Here is a 23,324-nt window from a genome sequence, read left to right as displayed (position 1 = left end):
TGGCGGTGGCCGGCCGCTGCTCCGAGAAGCGGTACATAATCCTGCACAACTGGAAGGTAAAGACCTGAAGCAGGACAGGGCGTATAAGAACAGCGGAAATCTTTTTTCAAAAACAAGTTTAGGGTCCTGTAAACTCAAGATGAAGTGTGAGCCACTATCTGGTATGTTTGTTCAATTTTAGCAAAGCACTCCTTGATCTGAAATCCTCGACTGATTACAGTATAAAGTCAGCACAATGTCATGCTGATATTTAATCAGTGTCTTGGCATTTCTGCACATTATTGCACACGATGCACTGTGAGAAATTGTTAAATATTCTAATTTAAATATCAATGAATTTGTGTGTGTGTGTGTGTGTGTGTGTGTGTGTGTGTGTGTGTGTGTGTGTGTGTGCGTGCGTGTGCGTGTGTGTGTGTGTGTGTGTGTGTTTTGTGCAGTCTTATGTTGTAGCCACCACCCAACGTGGCCACAGTTTGATAGCAACGAGGTGGCTGTCTTTCATACCAGCGTCACCGACATCTCGGCTCAGGCCCGTGTTGTGTTGTTTCCACTTGGAATTTGCAGTTCTCAGATTGGTGCCTCTTGCAGGCCAGTTTTGGCCCACAGGCCTTATGTTTGACATCCCTGATATAATAGGAGACCTGAGATATTATTGTAACAACATAATAAGCTAATTATTTGTCACATTAAAGTGCTGATGATACCAAAAACAGACCTCCAATAATAGTCTTACATGTTTCCCAACAGTGAAATGCAGAAGTATGTATTTCCCTGGACAATTCTGCCCCGTTTGCTAGACAAGTTTTCAAAAAGGTGTTTTTTGTGAAAACGGGCCCTTTTGTTAATGAACCACAGCCCTGAACCTGATGTGACGTTAGTGCCAGAACTTAGATGCACAGACTTCTCCTTTGTTTACATTCACTTATGTTGGGAATTACAGAGATTTTCTCAAAATGGCAGAGTGACGTGTGGCTGGATTTTGCCAAAATAAACACAGGAATGGATGTAGTTTGTTAAAGGGGCTGTATCATGCTTTTTTAGCTAGTCCAAACCCTAGAAATGGCATTAACATGGTAATAGTTTATTTTTGGCGCAAAGGAAAAGTCATTTTGTGTGAAATAAAAGATTTTCTGGGGCTAATTCTGAAACCCGGAAGAGAAAACGCTCTGTTTCTCTGAAAATCCCGCCTCTCCCCCTGTGGACTTTGACTGACAGTGTACTTCAACCAATCAGCGCTTCGTCAGCGTCTCTCAGGGTTAGCTTTAGCTCTTTAGCTCTAGCTTCTCTACACAGAAATACACGCGAAAATGTCTTTTCCTGTTAGAAACTCACCAAGCGCGGACCCTTCAGACCCTTCAGACTCTTGCTCTTGCTTGACTGTTGCTTTCAGACGATGGTTAAAGTTTATCTCCGTAATCAGAGTTAGAAAAAAGCAGCAACGCTGATTGCCGAGGGCCTGCGGGAGGGGGGCTCAGGGGAGCCATCTTCTCTGTGTGACGTCAACGTGGGAAAACAGAGCGTTTTCATGGGTATGGGAGGGGCTGCCTCTCTGAGCAGCAGACACACGGGCAAAGCTCAAACACGCAGGCACGAAGGAAAAAAAACGCTTTGGGAGTGTTTTTGGTGAGTGCATAACTATATAACAAGGTTAAAACATACAAAAAGTGAATTTTGCATGATACAGCCCCTTTAAGATAATGCGTTTGAAAATTCTTTCAAAATATTGTAACTCCAGCAGGTAATGCAATACTACACAAATAAAGTTTAAATTCTTGGGAATACCTGATTTTTTTGCAAGTCTGATAGTCTGAAATCGATATAGAAGGTACTATACTAGTCATTCTCTCTCTTTCTGTTGCTTGTTCAGTTATGACCTGTAAAGCTGAACTAACTATGGTGATAATCAGGTGCACGATGACCTGAGACCAGACTGGGCTGAGGTTTTTTTTTTCCCTTTTTTTTATGTAAGATTTACGTGTTCTCCCTTCAAGCACATCTGGCCTAGCCAAATATCTGACATGATTTTTAATTTAATTTACTTTTCAGTCCTCATTCTTCCAGGTATCTTATTATGCCAGTTTTATTACAGCAGCTCTGTGCCTCAGCTTATTTCCAAAGTGAGAAGATGATCAGTTTGTATAAATGTGGATTTGATAACGAGCTCGGAGTCCAAATGCCCGAGGCAATCTGTTATCCCAATCTGAGCCAGCAACAGTTCACACCGCATTCAGAATAACTGCTCTATTTGCTAAAGCGTTGGATGGAGATGTTCAGTGATTGCGCTCACAAAACTCTGTAGTCATGGGCGCGTGTATTTGAAAGTAAATGCACGAGAACACACACGGAGAATCGATCTATGAAGCCCACACAGATATGTTCTCATATCAAACAATCCCCGCCTTGGTGGTTAGAACTGCGAGTCTTCATAAGCTTCCACATTTGGTGTATTTGGGCACAGTTTTCATGTGTATTTAGTGTCTCTGCTGCTATGTTCAGTCTGCAGACATGTCCCATTTTTATAGATCTCTCCCGGGAAATAGAAAGCCAAACTCACAGAGTGATGCTGGGAGAGGCAGTGATTTTTTTTTCTTTTTTTTTTTTAAACCCATTTTTGCCTCTTAAAAGTCCTTCTTTTGATTGCATTTTGCAGTTTCACTTAGTGAATGAGATGGCAGCTTGCCTGTAAAAGCGACTTACCACTCAGTCAACTTAACACTTTTCCCTCAGAGGCATTGAGATGTCCCATTCATAAGAGGTGAGCGTGTTATGTTCGATGAAGCATTAGTGGATAATCACTATCCATAAAACCTCGTTGCAGTCTATCTTCTGAGAATGCACGTAAATACTGAGGAGCACTCATCCAAAAAATCCCAAATTTACCCAAGAAATATGCAGCCACAAATGGATTCCGCAACAATATTGTTTGCTTGTCGATTATTAAAAATGTAAAGCACAAAAAAATTCAATTGAACAGCTCAGAAAGCTGTAAGTGGGTAAAGTGTACTCAGCTGTGTTTCTGCATCTCATGAGAGCGCACTAAAAGTGATGAATATTATCCTGCTTCTTGTGTGTCTGACAACATTAAATGAGCAGGCGGTGCTAAAAATCCCAGAAGGTGGATATTGTCAAGGTAGCTTTAAGCTCTGATTGCACGCAAGCTGTTACTTTCAGGATGCATCTGAAGCGTTACGTGTAGTTATAGAAACATCTCCTGTGTAAAGCTGATGAGATCTCTGCAGCATCCAACCACAGCACTAAACTGTCTGTCAACATAATTACTGTTTGGATTACTAAACCCAGAGTTTCTGCAGGAAACACTGAAGTTTTTCCCCTTTACGTTTGCATTGAAGTGAATCAAACGTGCAAATAAATCTCCTTTAACAAATAAATACAATAAATCTGAACGTATCAACACGCAAAAGTGACTAATATAAAGGCCGATGTCTCAGATTGAGTGGAAATAGTTTTGTCATCTAAGCTGATCTGAGATTCATTCGTTCTTTCTTTTTCTGCAGAAAGTGTTTATGTTTAGTTTTTTGTTTTTTTTACATTTTCCTTTATTTGGTTCAACAGTTACAGTGTTTGGGTAATACAGTCACACACACATGCACGCAGAGGACAGTACGATGTAAACATTTAGGCGGATTCAAGCTGTCGTTCTTTGTTGTATAGGTCCTCTTTGTATCTGTCGTCTGTAAAAATACTGTTTCTGCTGATTCAGATCATTTCTATAGTAAATCACACATTTTATATTTTCAAAGTTTAAAATGCAAACTATCAAATAAACTTCAGTTAAAAACATAAAAAGTAACAACAGTTGCAGACTAGATATGAAGGCCTGCTATAGTCAAGTAAGAGCCTTTTAACAATTATAACAAATAGCCAGACGACAATGATGTGTAAGTATTTGTCAATAAGCTGGTTCCACTTTCAGCGAACTTCTTCCTGCGTCAGTGAAAAGGTTTGCATGTGCGACGCACAGTTTGATTCCAGTGATGCACTTTAGCGAAATGCAAGGCTGAGTAGCTCTGCTAACATGTCTGCAGCTGAGATGGTCACAGCATGTGTGCAGCTGTCAGAGGTTATAATAACACCTTTAACAGGATTAGCCTCTTACTTTCCTGTAGGGTGCTAACCCCGACCATGACGGCCATCTTTGATAAAACTCTGCCAGAGCAGCTAAAGCTCAAGAGGGAAAGCCCACAACCTGAAGGCAAACAGCAGCTCCACCGCTGCTGGTTGTTACCAATAAAAACAAGCCTCTTTCGTTATAGCGAACATAAATACCTAACAACTGCAAACAAATGTGCTTGAATCAAAGCCTCAAATGTTAACTTCTTCGAAATATTCTGTATTTATTTCAGGTAATTTACTTCCCACTTCTTTTAAAATCTGTGCTGAGATCGCAGCTGCTTTATATTTCAAGTTAAATTAGTTTTCTATTCAACTTCGATGGGGACTCTGAATTCACATTCAAAAGCAGTCAAGCAGAAAAGGATGAAGGCAAAACAGTCTTTAAGGTCTTTGTTGATATTTCAGTGTTTTGTGGATTTATCATAGTATAATGTTGTCAAAAAGGGTTTACTCATGTTCCACTATTAGTATTATTACAGTCCATTTTCCACTTTTCTTCTCATATCTATTGGCTTATTGTTCATCCATGTGCTGCTCAATGTCCAATAATGATCAAAATATATTGCTGGAGTCATTTAATAACAAATTCCATCACTGTTTTAACCTGTAAAGTTGGGTAAAATGTTTTATTCTCCTCTGCTTTATTATCATGCATTGAAAATAATTTCAGATGTAGCTTTCTGGGGAGCTTGTCAGGTCCTGAAAGAAAAACATTTTAAAGTGGAAAAGTAAAACTGTCATAGCATCTCAAATCTCCATTTACATGATGGTGGTGCTCAGAGCCACTGAACTCAAAGCTACTTTTTGAAAAAAGCTCAAAGGTGGATTTTTTATAACACTTCCACTCTGTTTCCATGTTGATGGAGGAAAATGCACCTGAAATGCATCAATGCTTCTTCTTCTACTTTTTGTAAGTTGCTGTTCTTGTTTCCATGTTTTCTTGCTCTTTCATTTTAATGGATTAATGTTTTCATTCACCTTCTCTCATTGCTGTTGCTCCTGCCAGCTGGACGAGTATGTGTTTGTTAATGTAAAGCTTATACAGTTACCTTGTTGTATCAATGTGTTATATAAATAAAAAATTACCTGTCTACACAGAATTTGAATTCTCTAGAAGTAATCGCAACTTTCTGAAAACATGCTCTGTATTATTCTGTTTGGATGTCTGCCATTATTCATGTGAGCTTCTTGCTTAGAATTTATAAAATCTTGGATTTGCAGACTTGCCTTTGGAAGCAAAGATTTTTTTTTTTTACCACAGGCTCATCTTTCAGGGTATCAAGGTCTGCCCGGCTACAATGCGCGTTCTCCTCCTGAATGTTATTATCATGTTAATGAAGCGGTGTATACAAGCCTTAATCGGTGGCTGAATTGAAGCGGAAATTGCCAAAAAAAGCCATGATTTTTGTCGGGAGACTTGTCCTAGCACTCCAAGGCTACTGTTTCTCTTTCTCAAGGGCGACTTCCCAAACTGTTGTCAACCTGAGCTGCTGTTTTAATGACATCCCCTGCTTACCTCAGCAGTCACCATGGCAATACAATAAAAAGAAAAGGTTATACGAGAGCTGTTATATGGCTTCAGTTAAACCAGTGAACCAGGCCTGAGTGTCACATTCAGAGGGCCTTATCTCCCTGTCCTACTCTCTTTAACACACCTTTTCCTTTTTCTATGCTAATCATCAGGGATAAATCACCCCCACCCTCTCTTTCAGCCGCACTGACTTATGGTCATGTGGCACAGAATGCAGGATAATCTGTCTGACAGGAGTTGTTTGCGAGAAAATAAATGTGTCAAAGGGGATTTGCCGTCTACAATGGATGGAGGCATGTCAAGCCTTTCCGTTTTATTATTATGCGGTGTTTGGAGTTGGGAGATAAGTGGTAAATTCAGCTGAGCGCCCATGTTTGGCTGAAAAATAAGAGATGGAGATTATGTTTGTTTATATAAGATTTTTTTTTAACCAACAAACCAAAGAAGGATGACTTTCATGTTCGCTCCTCAGTAAAGGCAATATTTGAAAACCGAGGTGTTTTAAGCAGTGATTAATCTGGGAGCATTTCAAGTGAAAATATATATTAATATTAATTAATTTATATATAATAAAATATATTTTTTTTTTTTTGTTTCAGAAAAGTTTCTCCTTTACATAGCACATTTTTAAGAACAATGCCAGTTACGGAACACAAAAATGGCAGAAACGCTGAATATGATGTACGTAGTTAGCATGCCAGGCCACTTGAGTTCTGTTGTTTATTTTTGTCATGAAACCATGCATATACACATGCAGACAACAACTCTATAAATATTAGCAATTCTGAGTACATGGGTATTCACTGGATTGCTATTACAGTGACTTTACTGTAAAGTTACCAAGTCTGAGGAGAATATAGACTGTGAGTCATCCAGTTCTGGCAGCTGCCATTCTTGTTATTATCTTTCTGTAGAAGACTTATTTACTGGCCATGATGCGCATTCACAGTAGCAGTGTGTAGAACAGTAGAAAGAGAGCTTCATACTTTTTGGATTTGTGTATATATTACAAATATATTTTAATGAATTTTCATTTGTATTAATAATAATAATAATAATAATAATAATCATCATCATTATTATGTATTTATTATTTTTTATTGTTATCTCTATCATTCACTGATGTCTTAATATTTGGTTGATTTAAAACTTCATTCATTTCATTGGTTAAAATCTGGAAATGCCAAAATCCTATTGGTGGACGAAGGTTGTTCCCACCCCTTCAGGTAGCAAGTGCAGTTGACCAGAACAGGCAGAGAAGGAAGACGCACAGGGACCTGGAAAGATAAAAGATTAATTCAACGAAAATGTAAGAAGCCGGACGGGCTTTCAGCCCTCCCAGAATGCGCCCAGTAGCAAAGAATTGACCAGCAACTCCCAAACTCCCGGAAAAATTTGTGAGTGAACTTTTCAGCCAAGCTAATGAGCTCCGGTAGCTAACTATGCTAGCTGGGGCGCCCCGTTGACGGCATGCACAGTGTGTAGTGTGTGTTTTTTCCTCTTGTCTAGGTACATCTTCTAAAGCTACAATTACTGCTAGGATGCATTATAGGTTGATTAATTACTTTAAAAGACACATTTGATTGTTATTTGATATAATTTTGACTCTTTAATGGAAGATGGAGCTTTAGTATTATTTTGTTTGTGCTGTTTGCTGTTGAAGTGCCATGAGAACTAGTGTGTGTTGCATAGTATGACTGTTTTGTTGGAAATTGTTGTGAATCTGTCAGTGGAAATAATTCCTAATGTTTAGATATGAAGAAAAGTGTTGCACTTACTGTAAAAAGAGAATATCTTAAACAGAGTATGTACCAAAAAATATTTTAGTTCATGATTTTGAAAAGAAAGAAATGGATTTCATGGTTAAAAGAAGTTCAACTTGTTTTAAATCCAGTAGCATATTGGAATTTGATTGAACTGAAACATGGCCATGTGCAATCTGTGATATCCTGTGTACAACAAGGTTTTTATTGTTATGCAGGCTGGGTTTTTTTGTTCCCCCTTGATGGATTATGGAAAGTTGGATTTGAAACTGGATCCCCCCTTAACCAAGGCGGTGGCGAGGTGCCCCACAACCTGATCTGATGACGCCCGGTGGAAGATCCGCCCAGTTCCTCGTCTCCACCTGTGAATCGCCGCCGTGCGGTAGGATCTCAGAGCCCGTGACTTATTACTCCTGACTTTGGAATGTTGACACTGACGTTGACAAACACTTTGCGATCAACAGAAACTGGAGTGAGACACTTGACTATTTGACTTCAAGGAACTTAAGTCAACATTTTTGAACTTTATCCAACTCAAGAGACTTTTTCAAAGGATCCCTTTCAACAAAAGAGGAAAAATAAGCATTGAACTTTACCATGTGAATGCAGATAACCTTCCTTTGTTGTGATTTTTATTGATGTTCTTTCTTTCTTTCCTTTCAAAGAGATTGCGGCTGTTAAGTTTCCTTTTGTTTTGATGGTTGTCTAATACAGATCGTGTGTTCAACTTCATCTTCTCCAGCTAATCATTGATGCATAACACCTAAATCCTTCGGACCTAGGTATTGGCGCGCTAGTCCAGTAGCCCTGTAAATTAGTCAAACCCACTTGTGTGCCTTATGCAAACTTGACTAACGGGTCACAAGCGTTTCAGAAAAGATGCATTTTTTTCTGTTTTTCTGGATACAGAGCCAGAACATTCTCCAAAATTTGCATTTTCAGTGATGCTGACCATTGTCGTGTGAACAGACTTCCAAAAACGCAACGAAAGTGTAAGCATACTGGCAATGAAAAAGACTTGAATACTGAAATCACCTTTGACTTCACATTGTATACTGAGTGCAATCATCTACTACTTAACCAGAGGAAATTAATAAACCATAGGAGAGACTACTTTCAGAGATGTTCAAGCAGAAGGCACATGGCAAACACATGTAAACAAGATGGAGCACTTTAGGTCTGTTCCAGTCTGAAACCCGTAGAGGAGGAAGAGGATGAAGCTACCAAATTAGGTCATTGCTGTCACGGTCTTTAACATCCTGCTCTCCTGGCTCTTCTAATTCTTCTCCACTTGTATTTCTTCCTTGATTTCTCCTGTCGGCATGTGTTTCTCTCTGTTCTCCAGGCTCATAACTAAAGATGATTGCTGAACTGTTAGGTCTGTTGTGCGCACGCACGCATGCACACAAAAGAAAGTGTTTCTTTACTGGGGTTATCTATGTTTCACTTCAGTTTCTTCATGTTTCCTGCTTTATTGTGTGCAGTTATCTTAGTTCAACTTTGTACTTGCCATTCAGCTCTAGGTCTTTTTCAGCAAATGTTGAAACACAACTTTCCACAAATGTAAAGCCCATGATAAATTTTCTCTGTTATTTTTAGATCAGCAGCAATTTCACTCTTTTCAGTTTGGCTTTGCTTCTGTAACAGAGTGTTCATTTACTGCGCTATCTGGATCAGTGGGGACACATTTCTTTGATGTATTTTGTCCCAAAAAATGAAATGTCAAAAGTTACTGCTCACCTTGACGCCATTACACTGAAAGCTATAAACACACGGAGTCAAACTTAAATTTTAGCAGCCACATAAAATCTATTAGTAGGTCAACCCACCTGAGCGAACCTGAAAACAGAACCAGAAACAAGAGAGTTCTGAACAAAAAAACAGACAGAAAAATGCAGTCATGCTTTCATTTTCGGAAGTTCACATTGTTGTGATGTACAAAAAAAAAAAATCAAGTAGGTGACTACAGCTTGTTCAGGATGCTTCTGCCACTGCTGAAATCGCTTCACTGGTAAATCTTCCTCCATGTTTATAAAATAATTAAATGACTGAGGACCACAGCTACTTGTCCAGATCCCTCAGGTTATCTGGGACTAGTTTCCTCTGTGTTCCAAGGACCAGAACCAAATCAGCTGGGGCAGCGTTCGGTTTTTCTGCTCCCTGCTTGTGGAATAACTTTGCTGAATTTTTCTCCATTGGGTTTTTCTCTGTGAAAATAATCTTGCGATGTCTGTTCTGTTGACGACACTGTTAAACAGTCAGCTTATCAAAATAAGACCTGAAAACGTGATTGTTTATGGATTTGTCTCATAAAATTTGGATTAATAATGCTCTTGAAGTTGCACTTTTCTTTTGTCTTGCATTTCATTTCAATGTCTTTTTAGTTTAGATAAATGTCTGGGCTTTGTTTCATGCTTATGAGAATGCTTTGAACTGTTTTGAGTGTAAATTGTGCTAATATGTGTCATTAAAGTGCTTTTGAAAAATTAGACAGTACAGTTTTCAAAATATCTGATGAACAATCCAAGTATTTTCTAGACTGTCTCAATCAGTTATTGAGCTGATAATCATCTAATACAAAATATGAAAGGCGCACTCCTGACAAGTTCAAAAAGTTTTGAAGTATGCTCAAAAGAGTACTGAGAGTAATAATTAGAAGAATTAGTGAAAACCCCTTTTCAGCCATGTTCCCGGCTGCATTTGCGCTGCTTAAATAGAAACATACATCCAATATCAGAGGAGCCAGTACTATGCCTGACACAGTTTAAAGCAAAGTCTTTCTTTCCACATCACACTAAGAGAAAACGGCTCCACTCAGTCGAAGATGAAAACACTCACTGCTTCATTTGCTGCAAAACCACCTCTTTCTCTAAGTTTTCAATTTACAGTATGTGCCTCAACTGCGGAGCTGTTTCAATTCATTGTGCTGCCATGAACCAGAAAAGGCAAAAGAAAGGGGGAGAACAATCATTTGCTTGCACAATAAATTGATCCTTCAGCTCGGCGACAATCTCAGGGGCGAGGTGAAGCACATTCTCCACCCTTTCAATAAAATTTCAACCCAGATGCGCGCTTGTACTTTGTCTCTATTAGGAGACCAAAAGATTTATGAGAGAAAAATTGAGTTTATGTGCAGAGTACCAGTTCTGCTGGCCATTTTGTGTGTCCCACATGAGAGCGGGGAAGAAAGCGGAGTACTTTGTCTTCAGCATCTGCAAGTCTGTGAAGTCTGTGCTTACAAGGACTGGGGATAAAAAAAAAAAAAAATGAAAAAAAAAACACATCTTCACAATGCAGCGTGAGCATTGTGATGGTGCGTGGCGTTTTCCCCGCTTTCCTCTGGGGCGCTTCAACATGTTTCTGCTGTGTTTTTCCAGGCTTTGGAGTTCAAAGAGATCAGAGAAAAATAATGGAGTCAAAACCAAATACGATAGAAGTAATCGCAGACCGCAGGTGCCATTAAATGAAGTATGATTAGGTTTTCTGTAGACTAATTTGGAGCTCACAAAGCCTGTTTTGACACAAGAGAGTTAAAAGCACATTGCCATCAGAGGGAATTATTTAATCATAACTGTAGCTGTTATTTATTACTTGCGGTGCCGTGTTTTTCCTTTTGTCGCTCCTGATGCAAAGTGACACATTAGTGCTGCAGTTTCAAACTGGGAGGAAAAGAAATTAAAAACGCACTAAGATACCTTTACTTTGAAGCAATACAAAGCCTTCAGGTGAGCGATTCCATAACGGAAAATACTGTAATCATAACTCAGCACAAGATATTTTTTTTTAATCAAACTGAAGTTTGTGTTAATGGCAGCAATTGATTAAATGGATCATCCTCTCATCTTCTGTCAGGGTGTTGATTAGGAGAGGGGCAAAAAAATCCAGAAGGAGCGCTGAAATAAATTTTCTCCCCTTCTTCGTATTAATGACAGAATGTGTCTTAATATTATAAGGATCCAGTCCTACTGAAATGTTTGCACATATAAAATTAGGACAAACGTGAAAATGGTCGCGCAGATGGAAGCTGATGATGAAAATGACACGTTTTGGGCACATGTTCCAAATTATATTTAAAAATAGTCTAAATGTCTATTTACAACATTGGAAAACATTTGTGTCTATGCCTCTATCTGTTTAGAATGCTTTAGGAATGCCTTCTGGAAGAAATGATGCTGAAAAGAAATAAGTGAAGAATAAAGGTTTTTTTTTTTTTTCATTAAAACACTTTTATCGACCTGAATTTATTGTTAGTATAAGTATAAGTTGAAATATTCAAACAAAATTGATTGTAACATCTACAGTAATTGCAGACTAAAGGGACCAATAAAATATGACAAATTGAATGTATTTAACATTTAACTGGCACAAACAGATGTATGTATGTATTTTTTTTTTGTCTGTGGCTCCCAACAGACATTAACCAGCCAATATCGCCTAATTGTGACCATATGCCCCAAAATAGTCAAAGGATATTTTAAAGCTTGTGTTCATGCGGTGATGGTGGGTTTGCACACTCAGGATTCCCAAACCCAACAGCATCTAACATCTGGTAGACATACCACGTCCGCTCAATGCTCATTTTTACATCAATACTTGGATTTTCTCCAGGATTTCCTTGGGGGCTGTGGGCCGGATTTGCACAGCTTAATTAGTGAGCCGAATGCACTGACTGCTTCCACCTGCACTGTGGAGGTGTGTAGGTGGAACAAACCAAGCAGAGCAACTTAATGTGAAGATGGAATGAAAAAATATGTATCTTCTACAAACAATATTAAAAATGTAGGGGATGACCTCGACTGCAAACATATTGTGATATTAAAATGAACTGTGTAGGTGGGCGGAGTTACAGAGGATAAAACCAGTGCAGCACCCTCCTCAGTTAATGCAGCCCTGTGAAGAGGAGCCGCTGTCATTTTGCTTTAAGGGTGAATTTCTGCACTTGATGTTTGAGACCACGGAGGCAAAGCTTGTGCAGCGAGAGTTACAGTGTGGTCCAAGTTCTGTGAGGGGGGGCTTAACCACACTTTGAAAACCATGAAGTCCCCAGCAATCGAAATAGTGATCAATTAGGCCTCATTTACATAACAACAGCATTTTCATTTTAAAGAAACCTTAGATTTACACTGCAACAATTTGGAAACACTGAAAATGCTTACTATGCTCTTGAGAAGTGTTTGTGATTTTTCTTCCCAAAATTGAATATATGCAAAATCAAGTAAACAGTCATCGGTGAGCACTGTTTGTTTACATGGCCATTTTTGGTAGTTTTGAAAAGACTCTGCAATTAACATTTCAAACACACAATTTTTGCTCTCCTGAACTCTGTCTCTCTGTTAGCGGGTAAAGTTCTGTGCACAAACAAAATATCTAAGGAGGGAGAAGAAAGGCTGGAGCTGCCTGAGAAACAACTGTACTGACCCCCGTCTTCTGCCTGAACACTGCTCTGACAGCATGGAAGAACCAATGCGAGATATGTTTCAGTTTATCTATTCAGCTTCTCAAAGCAATACCCCAGATGGTTTATTTCAGCTTTATCTAAAAATCCTCTCAGAGTGAAAGAACAGGCAGAGAATCTCAGGTGACGTCTGTTTGAAGAGGGAAAGGGATAAAAAAGCTGAGAGTTTCAAGACGGATCGTCTCATGTGATCAACATTTAATGTTCTTCGCTCTAACTCGGTGTTGATTTGTAGAGAAAGCAGGATTTGACAACAACAAAAAAAGAATAGTCACGCTTAATCCAAATTTCCTCCAACTTGGACTCATCCGTATCACAAATACAGCGTTTTACTTTACATCTGAAGTTTTTACGTAACTATCATGTCATCATGTCATCAGAGCATTGATTATTGTTATCGTTTTCAAGTAAAGCTTTTGTGTTGTTCTGAGTGTCCATGTACAGGACAATGGTGGTTGGAATCACTGAAAACGCAACTTCTTGAAAACACTCGAGCTCCATCTCCGTGTAAACACTACTACTGTGCATGTGCACTACAGCTGTGCTCGGTAGTTCTTCTGTGTGTGTGTGTGAGTAGGCAGACGATAACAACAATGGCCGATTCCAGACTCCCAGTCCATATTCTCCTGGGACCTGCTGGTTTTGTAGTAGAATCCCGCTTCATCGTCTGTCCACATCGACGCCATTGTTAATGTTTATAGTGCATTATTCTCTACATGCATGTGTGTGCGGTGTAATTACAAAAGTAAACAACACTTACTAGTGGCCAAACATGAAAATCATAAAAGTAATGCATTTTCACTTGACAATTGTGTAAATGTGGTCACAAATGTCCTCCCTCATCGTGACCACATCTCCTTTTCAGGGTCTTTTCCTGGGTTTGGGACATTTCCCCGTTCTATGAGGATTTTTCATGTTCTCAGCATGCATGAGAACATGCATGAGCTTGACAAAGGTATATAGGATCTGGATACATGAGAAGGGCTGTTATTAGTTGTGCAAGGATTGCACTGATGTTTTCACATTTTAGAAATTAAGTGCGAGATTTTGTTTCATAAACATGAGAAAACTTTGTTTCATCTATTTTCACAGTCTGTGCTTTGAGGACTCGGCTTCAATATAGTCAGTAAACCTTACAGAGACTGACTCAAGTCAACCTGCACCATTTTCTAATTAAGCTGCTATAGGTTTCGACTATATTGAGATCTAATTCAATGCACTGGCCTTTTCTCTTCCCCATACCATGACACTTCTTTTGGTTCTTGCTCCTGTTGTCTCTGCTCTCTTCTCTCGGTCCCTTCCTTCAAAATCACTGCCTGCGAAATTTAAAGTTGATTCAGTTCCTCCTGTCCCCTGAAAATTGAAGATTAGCTTGCTGTCACCTCTTTCGTTTGTTGTTCTCTGTCTCTCGTGTTTCCTTTTTCTGTTACCATCCTTCAAGTTTCATTCTGGACAGGCTTTTCTTGGTAAAAGGGAGTTTTCATTTCCCTTTCCAGTATCGACTGTGCTTCCTCATGTGGATTTCTTACATTTTTGTTGGGACTTTTTCCTGCCATGAAATGTTGTGTTTACTGTTCATTAATTTCATTTGGCTTTTTCTGCAACATCTACTCCTGAAGCATGATGTGTTTTTAAGTGTAGTCATCCATAGACCCTATAGTCGGAGACAAAAAAATCGTGGTTTTAGCTCAATGCAGAAAAAAGTCAGCCGTGATTTGAAGCTGAAAAAAAGAGATGAGCTTGCTTCTTTTTGCCTGCATATCTAACAAAGGGGTTTTGTTCTGTAAGTCAAACTACACAGGGGACTTGGCATGAAAGGTCTGGGTTTTCAGTGTGATCACCCTGCTGCTTTTAACCATCATATAGTTGTTTTTACATTACAGTGTAAAAGGGAAATCTATATTGTAATTGGTTTCTTTATTCATTTGTTCGATTGTTGTGAGAAATGATTGACAGACAAAAGCATGCAGGGTGTTTGGGTTGTGTTATTAGTTAAGAACATCCTGTGGCCATCGCTGCTTGATTGATTACTGTGAGGACTCTGTGTCCGTGTGGTGATCACACTTAATTCATCTGTTTTAATCAGGACTGCTTGTTGCACAATCACTTCACTCACTGGCTCAATGACAAACTGTAACCCTCTCTCTCTCTCTCTCTCTCTCTCTCTCTCTCTCTCTCTCTCTCTCAGGCTGCTGCCTTTTCTCTTTCTCCCTGTATGTTACTACATCAACACTGAGCAGTATTGTGCGTCTCTTTATATCAGATAACAGGGCAAGGTAATGTGGGCAGATTGAACAAGAGTAAGATTTCTCCCTCAGAAGAGCAAGCTTTTTGTCTTTTTTCCTAATCTTTCTCCGCGAGTCGTGCCCCAGCCTTCTTGCCTTACTTAATTAGTCATGCAGACGTATGCTGGAGGAGAATGGTGGACTCTTTCATTGACTTTCCCTGCAGTCAAACACACAAAGGTCTTGTGCATGAGGGAGAGGCGGGTACCAACCTGTACTTGATTTCTTGTTTGAGCTGCAGCGATCATATCCTGTCTATCGATGACGTTTCAGAAAGTTCGCCAGTGGCAACAAACTCCACAAGATACTCCACAGGGGAATATTCTTCCCTTCAAAACGCATGTTTTATGTTTCGATCGGCACTTTTAAAGATTAAATCAAGTTCTCAACACTTTGTGAAGCCGGAAAGTTGAAGCTTCCTGAGGGGAAGAGAACACTTCTATGTCCGCCCTTCTCCTACAACAAACTGCTTCTTATTTCTCTTGAACCCTGGCCTTTTCCACAGAACATAAAGCTAAGTTTTTACCTGACTGAGCACAGAAACGCGTTCGGGACTGGCGCAGCTGAAACACAATTCTAGACCCTTTGGATATAGATACCACGCTTATCTTTCAGTCTTGGCATTTACTTCAGTTGAAAGTCGTAATGTTTTGAATATCCTTTGATTTTGCTGAAAAAGGCAAAGTCTGGAATATTGTGTCAGGCATTTTCAGTGTTACTGCTATCTTTCAAGCTTCTGGTGTTGAATTTTAATGAGCAATCTTGTTACAGCCTCGAACAACTGATTGTATGAGCACAGCGTTGAATGCAAATGGTTATTGCTTATGTTCCAGACACTGTACTTCACCCATATGCATGTTCAAATTACTGTCCAAACCTCCACACGGAGCCAAAACCCAGGAGTGACAGGAGTGACATTTTGAGTCCTGTTCCAACCTGTCAGCATTTCTTGGGTAAAGAGGGCACAGAAGGTCAAACTGCCATTACTGGTACATTGAAAATGCCACCGTGAGACAAAAATACCTGCTACATGCTGAGTGTCACTTGTAAAAGGCCATATATGGACATTGCTTTAGGTTAAAAGTTAGACTTTCCTGCTTTTTCTTCCTGAAAGAATGAAGTCTCAGAAGCAGATGATTGAGAAATCTCACTGTTTATACTGTCAGCAAAGTCTGTGCGACATTACCCCCCAGTCATAGATAAGTCAGTCAGGATGAAAAGAATTCAGAAGATTTACATTCAAGTACTGACTATGTATTTTTTCTCAAATGGCACTGTTTATTAAAATACTTAAAGGAATAAGGTTTAAGGTTTAAGGTACTTTATTGGTCATTATACAGTGAATGTACAACGAAATTTTGTTCTCTGCATTTAACCCATCCATCGATGCCACTGAAGCATTCCGTATGAGCAATGAGTGTTTTACTGCATTACATGAAGACAGGCATTAATTTCACCCAGAATACCGCCATCCGAAGCAAATGCCCAAGACAAAAATAAAATAACACCATGGCAATTTGTTTCTTCAGCAAATGGAAGTAGAGTCTTAAGTCAACTGTCTTTTATTTTACAAATGGATGATCACAGTTACAACCCTGCATCATGAGTCAAACTGTCCTGGTTCACATTTCGGTTCTTCTGTTGTTTTGAGATTCTGATTCTGTCTCTTGTTCCAGGCTCCTAGACTTCCCCTCCTCATGTCTGATTGCTGTTCGCTGCCCTGATGTGTTTCTCCTGACAGTGTGGTCATCTTCACCTGCTGGCCTTGGTAAATATTGGGCTTTTCTTGTGTGTCTTGTTTGAACGTGAGTTCATGATGTTCAGCCTCATGCTGGATTGGTGTGACGTCCAGGGCGTAACATGTCTTTGCTAATGTGGGATCAACTGGTTGGATGAGAAGATGGATGGATGGATGGATGGATGGATGGATAGTGATCATAAATTGCTTTCGGCATGGGTTACATGGTTTATGACTGTGTGTTCCTCTGTGTTTGTCCCATGATGGACTGGTGACCTCTTGAGGGAGTAAATCTACCTGATCATTCCACTGTTGTCAGCCAGGATCACAGTTTTTGCAAAAAGGACAGGTCCTTCTCTGAAGAGTCGTGGGAATAAATCACTGGCTCTCTGTTTTGCCTTTTGAATTTCTCTAAAGCAAATCTTTGGTCGGTCTCTTCTTGCCATCTATCCTCACTGATGCTGCGTTGGGACTGATTCTCTTAATAAATTGGTGAATTGCACCAACTGTGGAACAATCTGGATAATGTCAAAAATGATGTTGAATCAATCATTACAAGAAGTAGGATGGCAAAATTTATTAAAAAAAAAAAAAAAAACTAAGAAGGAAGATGGAACATGAAAATGTTATTTTTGAAATCATAGTACAGTGATGAGAGTAATGATGTCTGTCAAGGATTAAATAGAAGCAATCAGTAGTCTGAAATAATAACATAGTTACTCCCTTAATATATTGGATAATAAATGCTCCATTAAAACAATTGTAGAGGTGGTGATGATAATGATAAGGAAAAAAGGAATAATGGAAAAACCTGAATGATTTTCTCTTGATGTTATGTAATGTGGTTCAAAAGTACATATGTTTCTCTTGGTATTTTGAACGAATAAAAAGGATCAGATACAATAGGATCGTTGCTAATTCTGCACTCTTTCATTTAAAATACGTTGGTGATTGAAAAAAAAAAGTCAAATTATATTAATTTACAGATGAAACAATTTAATTCTGAATATGAATCAAGATTGAGGGACATCTGAGTGGCAGTTCACGCAAATTGCACAATTTTTATTTTACTCCTTATGCGTTTGTTCCATAGATTCATTCATTCAAGACAATTCAGAGGTTCTTTTGGTTTTCCTGGTTACCCACTCCAGCTTTGCTTTGGACAGCTCTGAGGCTTCAGGGACATTCAGCAGAGACGTCTTCTCTCTGCCAGCAAAGGTATCCTGTTAGCTGGACGTCCTCTCTTGGTCACTGAGTGTCTCTGTAGTCATTACACACTATCTGGGAAAGAAACGGCGATATCCCTGTTGGCACCGCTATAGTGTCGGTGCTGGAGGAAGTGGTAATTCTGGGTTCCCACCTGGTCACTGCCGGGTTGTGAGAAGCTAAAGGCTGCTGGAGAAAGGGAAGAAATGTGAGAATTACCGGAATTTACCTGGTGTTTGCCATTGACGGGGGTAGAGAACATTCTCCTGAAACCTTCCAGAAACCCCCTGAAACCTTCAACCTATCCACAAACCTGAAACAAGTGTTATATAGTATAGTATCTAGTATTTTCTGCCACAAAATATCACAATGCCAGATGGAAAACAGATTTCTGTTTGACAACTCAGGCACAAGGAATCTCATTTAGCTTCACAGGTGCAAAGAGATTCACTGAAAAATAATAATTTAAAACAGAACCAGCATTCAATTCAGCACACTCTGTGCTATTATGAAATGCTTCTTGGATAATAGGAATGAAGTGTGTTTTTAATGAAGGATTTTCAAATAATAAGCTTTAGAAGCTTGAAATAAGACAGGGGTAACTCAAAAGACAGAAAATATGACTTTTGCATCATGAAAAGTAACTTTTCTGGAAAAGAAACTTTGGTTGGTTTATTATGTCTTCTTCAGTCGGCCTATTTAAATTTAATTTATTTTTACTGAATATTTTGAATTCCAATTCTGTTTTATGGTAAATGAAATTCACTTGAATAGCAGTTTTTCACCACTTTAGCTGCCCCAAGGCAATTTATGCTGTTAATCACATTCAGCCATTCATGCACACGTTCACATGCACACTCACACACCAATGGGGGCAGCTGCCTTTGCAAGGGACTTAATCCATTCACTGGGAGAAATTTGGGGTCCAGTGTATTGCTCAAGGTTGACATGTGGACACAAGGAGATGAGGAATCGAACCTGCAACCTATCCATTGAGTGATGACCACAGTGTCCTGACTTTCTTGCATCAGGTTAATTTTTTTTTTCTTCTGAATCAACTTCATGATTAGATTCATCATATTTTCTGTTTTTATTGAACAACTTGAAAATACAAAGACGTTCATTTTTTTCTCATTGTTTTCTAATGAATGTAATTTTTCAAGTCTAGGACAAAGACTGTTTTGTCTTGTTTTGACAATATTCTACAATATTTTGTTTAAAATGCTCCCGGAAATCAGCTCTATTTTGAATATATATTTTTTATTTATATTTTTTCAAGATAAAATTCCTTCCTTTTCTTGCTAAATGCCACAACACATAAATCCTTACATGGGAGGCAATTGTTGTTCACCACTGGTGCGCTGCGATATGGAAACAGAAGAAAACAGATAAATAAACATGAGGATGTTTCCAGGACGGCAGAAAGCATCAGCGCTGACCAGTAAACGCAATGCAAATTTTTCAGCATACAGAGAGAAAGCGCTCAGACGCAAGACGCGAGCTCCGGATTGGCAAAAGTGAAGTGAAGGGACATTTCTTTGTCAGATACAAATGTAGCTTAACTCAGACTTTCATATCTCATCAGTTTGTCCCTGTGCTGTGGAAGACGTTATATTACCACCAACTTCATTTTTTTTTCCCAACAGCAATAAGCGAGTGTGGAGGCGGGTGTGCGAGTCATCTTGTATAAATTTGAATTTCTGCACTCTGTAGAGGGAGGAAAACAAGGATTTGGCAAACCCATATGAACGAATAGTGACGGCAAAATCCAGGATGAGTGTCTTAGGGTGCATCAACTAGTTTGAAACTCGGAGTGTTAGTTCTAAATCCATCTGTCTGGCAGCACAGAGATTACATTTTGATGAAATTTTCCCACGTGTTGCTCCGCTTCTGGGAAATAACTTTCTCATAAATGAAGAGTGGGAACGGACTATCACTGAAAGTAAATCATTAAATTGAATCATTTTTATGGTGAAGTGAAATGTGAAATTGATGTAGATAAACACGCATCAGCAAAAAGGAAGCAATAATAAATGTCACTCCCGTCCAGGCCTGTTGAGACATTGCATGTGTTGTTACGTTTTCTTCATTTCCTGTGAATTTATTTTAAACTCAGCTGTCGTTTTGGTCCACGTAACGTTAATCCTAAAGGGTCATTTATGGTTAATGCTGAATACACTTGGAATCCAATGGCTACAGATGAAGCCTTGTGTATGAGCGTAATTTGGAACGTATCCAGGGAGTTTGTGGATTTGGATCTGGACCATACAGGTTAATAACAGTCATTGTCTGAGGGTTCAGTGTTGTGCAGTGCAGCTCATGGACGGCCAGCAAAAAGGAACAAAGAAGGCGGGAGCCATATTTCCCTCAGAAATGCACATCACATCAGAGTCCGTGTTTTGAACATATACATTCTTTTCAGAAGTGTGGATTGAATATAAAGGAGGCAAAAATAATTGCATCGAAAACAGTTTTCTGAAAGTCTTTTCACATGTGAAACCTTTCAACCAGAATCAACAAAAAATATGACCCTTCTGAAGTAAACTGCTACATTTATCTGCACACATCACAAATGGGATCCTTTAAATGAACACACTCCTTCATAAAGTGACCTTTAACCCTGTTTTCAAAACCTTTTAAAGCGTTTACAAAGAACTATCTGCATGTACAGCTCTGCTCATACCTTCAAAGCAGAAAAACCCAGTGTGTCCACACACACACACACAAACACACACACACACACACAAATCCTGATATGTCCACCCGTAAAAATAAAAAAATAGCTTGCTGAAGAGTAGGAGTGTGAACGCAGTGTGGGATGACAACATTCCACATGGAAGTTTTGGGGCCAAACAGAAACGCCTTCCTTCTCCCAGGCTCTGCCCAGGCCAGGGATCCCGTGAGCACCGAAGGGCGCTACTGCTGGTGCCACGGCCTGGGGATTTGGGCAGTTGCTGACAGTATAGCCACTTTCATCAACAGCATCGGAGGTCACAACGCGTCAAAGGAGATCGTCTCCCACAGGGCCAGAGAGAACCCTAACTCACTCCTTGGTTGAGGAAAGCCATCAGGTCCGCACCTGAAGCCGCAGTGAAAGCTACACGGTGGCGATGGACCAAGAGACACTGCAGCCCCGGTTTGGTCACCTGGGTGAGGGTGTCTAATGTTGAGAGACCCGAATCGCCAATTGACCCCAGTTCATGTCACTGATACTATCTCCCAGCACATCGGAAAGGTGTATCTTTCACCTGTGTGTGAATCGAGCATTTACTGGGCCTTAAACCCTTGATTTCCCCTCAAATTCCTTCCCCTTGGTCATCAGTACTCTGGCAATATACAACAGCAACACACATGCGCCAATAGCTGTGTTTTTATCACTTCAAGTGGCTTTACATTGACTGTAATTTTTTGGAGACTCACTCTAATAATGCTAACTGGAACTTTACTAAACATCTTTTAACAATCTTAACCTTAAACCTAAGCTTTATGTGCAATTTCAGCAGGGTTTTTTTTAGTTTATTAGTTTCTTACATTGGATTTCCTGAAGCTTGACTGCTTGAATGTCAATTTACATCAATGCGCAAGAATAATAGCAATATCATGTTCATCAACTACACTTCTTGTGCCATCGGAAAATAAATAAATTAAACAAACCAAGAATCAGACTGTAACTTTCATAGCGTTGACTGGCAGGGGAAAAAAGCTTAGTATGAATGTGGACTTTGAATGTTCTTTTTACCTTTGAGTCTGCAGACAGAAACTTGAGCACATAATGCATTTAGCCAAATTAAACTTCATTCTGTCCCTGTTCTCACACACAATGCTCCAGACTACAATGCATGATCAAAGTTGCCGGTTTTTATAGTCATCACAGCCTCATTCAACCCGGACCACAATAAGCATGATTAGCAGCTGAAATCACAAAGGTTTCCCTTGATGAACTGAAGGCCATGATTTAGTTCACATGGAAAAAATATGCAGATCAATGTCGCATAGCCTTTTCAGCACGTTTTTTTTAAAAACTATTTCTGCTTAATATCTTTTGCGCTATGGGGAAAAAAGCTTTGACTTCTGAAAGCCATAGTTCAGTTACATTACTGGCTAACTGCAGAGACTTACAACTACATTACAGTGACAAGCTGAACTAGTCAAACAAAGCACCAGTCCCTGCAACTTTTTAATTTCACAGTTTTTCAACTTATAATAAAGAACCTGCATTCATTGCGTGATATACATTTATTGAGGGGGGGGAAAAAAAAAAAAAATAAACTCAGGGTGTCAAACATAAGGTCCGTGTGCATAAACCAGTCGGACCTGGCAATATGTCCAATATGGTTCACATGATCATCTTGAAAAAAGAGGAGAAAAATTACAAACTTAAAAAAAAAAAAAATCATTTGGAATCATTAAGCATTCTGGGATGATTGCAGAATCAAACTAAGAATGACATAACACAAGACTGAGACCTGAGGCAACGGATCAGTGAATACCAAAAAATACTCTTTAAATTTTGCACAGGTTTGTAATTAGCCTTCAATGTAAACTCCACCTTTTTGCACTAATAGAGAAGGAAGAATAATGAGTCTACATTACTGCAGTCTCAACGTAAAGTAAATTTTAATGATGCTTACTTTTGCAAAATACAGTGAAATGTAACAAAAAATACCTGTTGAATTATGGATGTTTTTACGAACTCACCTTCACAGCATGGCGTTGAGACTAATGGTAGTTTGACATTGATCACCACTGATATCTAAGCTCATTCTCAGTGTCCACTACTCTTTCTGTGTGGTTCGATTTTCTCCAAGTAGTCTGGTATCTAGATCCCAAAAACTTGTAATTTGTGTCTTTAAATTGCGTGTGATTGTGTGACTGTCTCTCTCTGTTTGCTCTTACTGGTGTAGCATGTGCTGGTGTAGGCCGACTTCACCCACAGTCAGCAGATAAATGAACTCCATAAAACACCAGCTTCATCATATATTTATTGCACATACACAGGGTGATGGGAGGAAAGGCCGGGACATACGCCTCCCTCTGGCCCACTTGCTTGATTAATGCAACATCCCATTAAAAGCAGTATCCAGCTAATGTGCTTAGATTTGAGTTACCAAATGTATTTATTTACCCGAGACTATATATCCATCACTAACAACAGTCAATTGGTTTGGAATGCGTGTTTTAAGAGAAAACACTATTATGCACCTGCTTATTA

This window comes from Salarias fasciatus, chromosome 1 (assembly GCF_902148845.1).
Source record: "Salarias fasciatus chromosome 1, fSalaFa1.1, whole genome shotgun sequence".
In the NCBI taxonomy this organism is placed as follows: Eukaryota; Metazoa; Chordata; class Actinopteri; order Blenniiformes; family Blenniidae; genus Salarias; species Salarias fasciatus.
Note: the sequence above shows the minus strand (reverse complement) of the source record.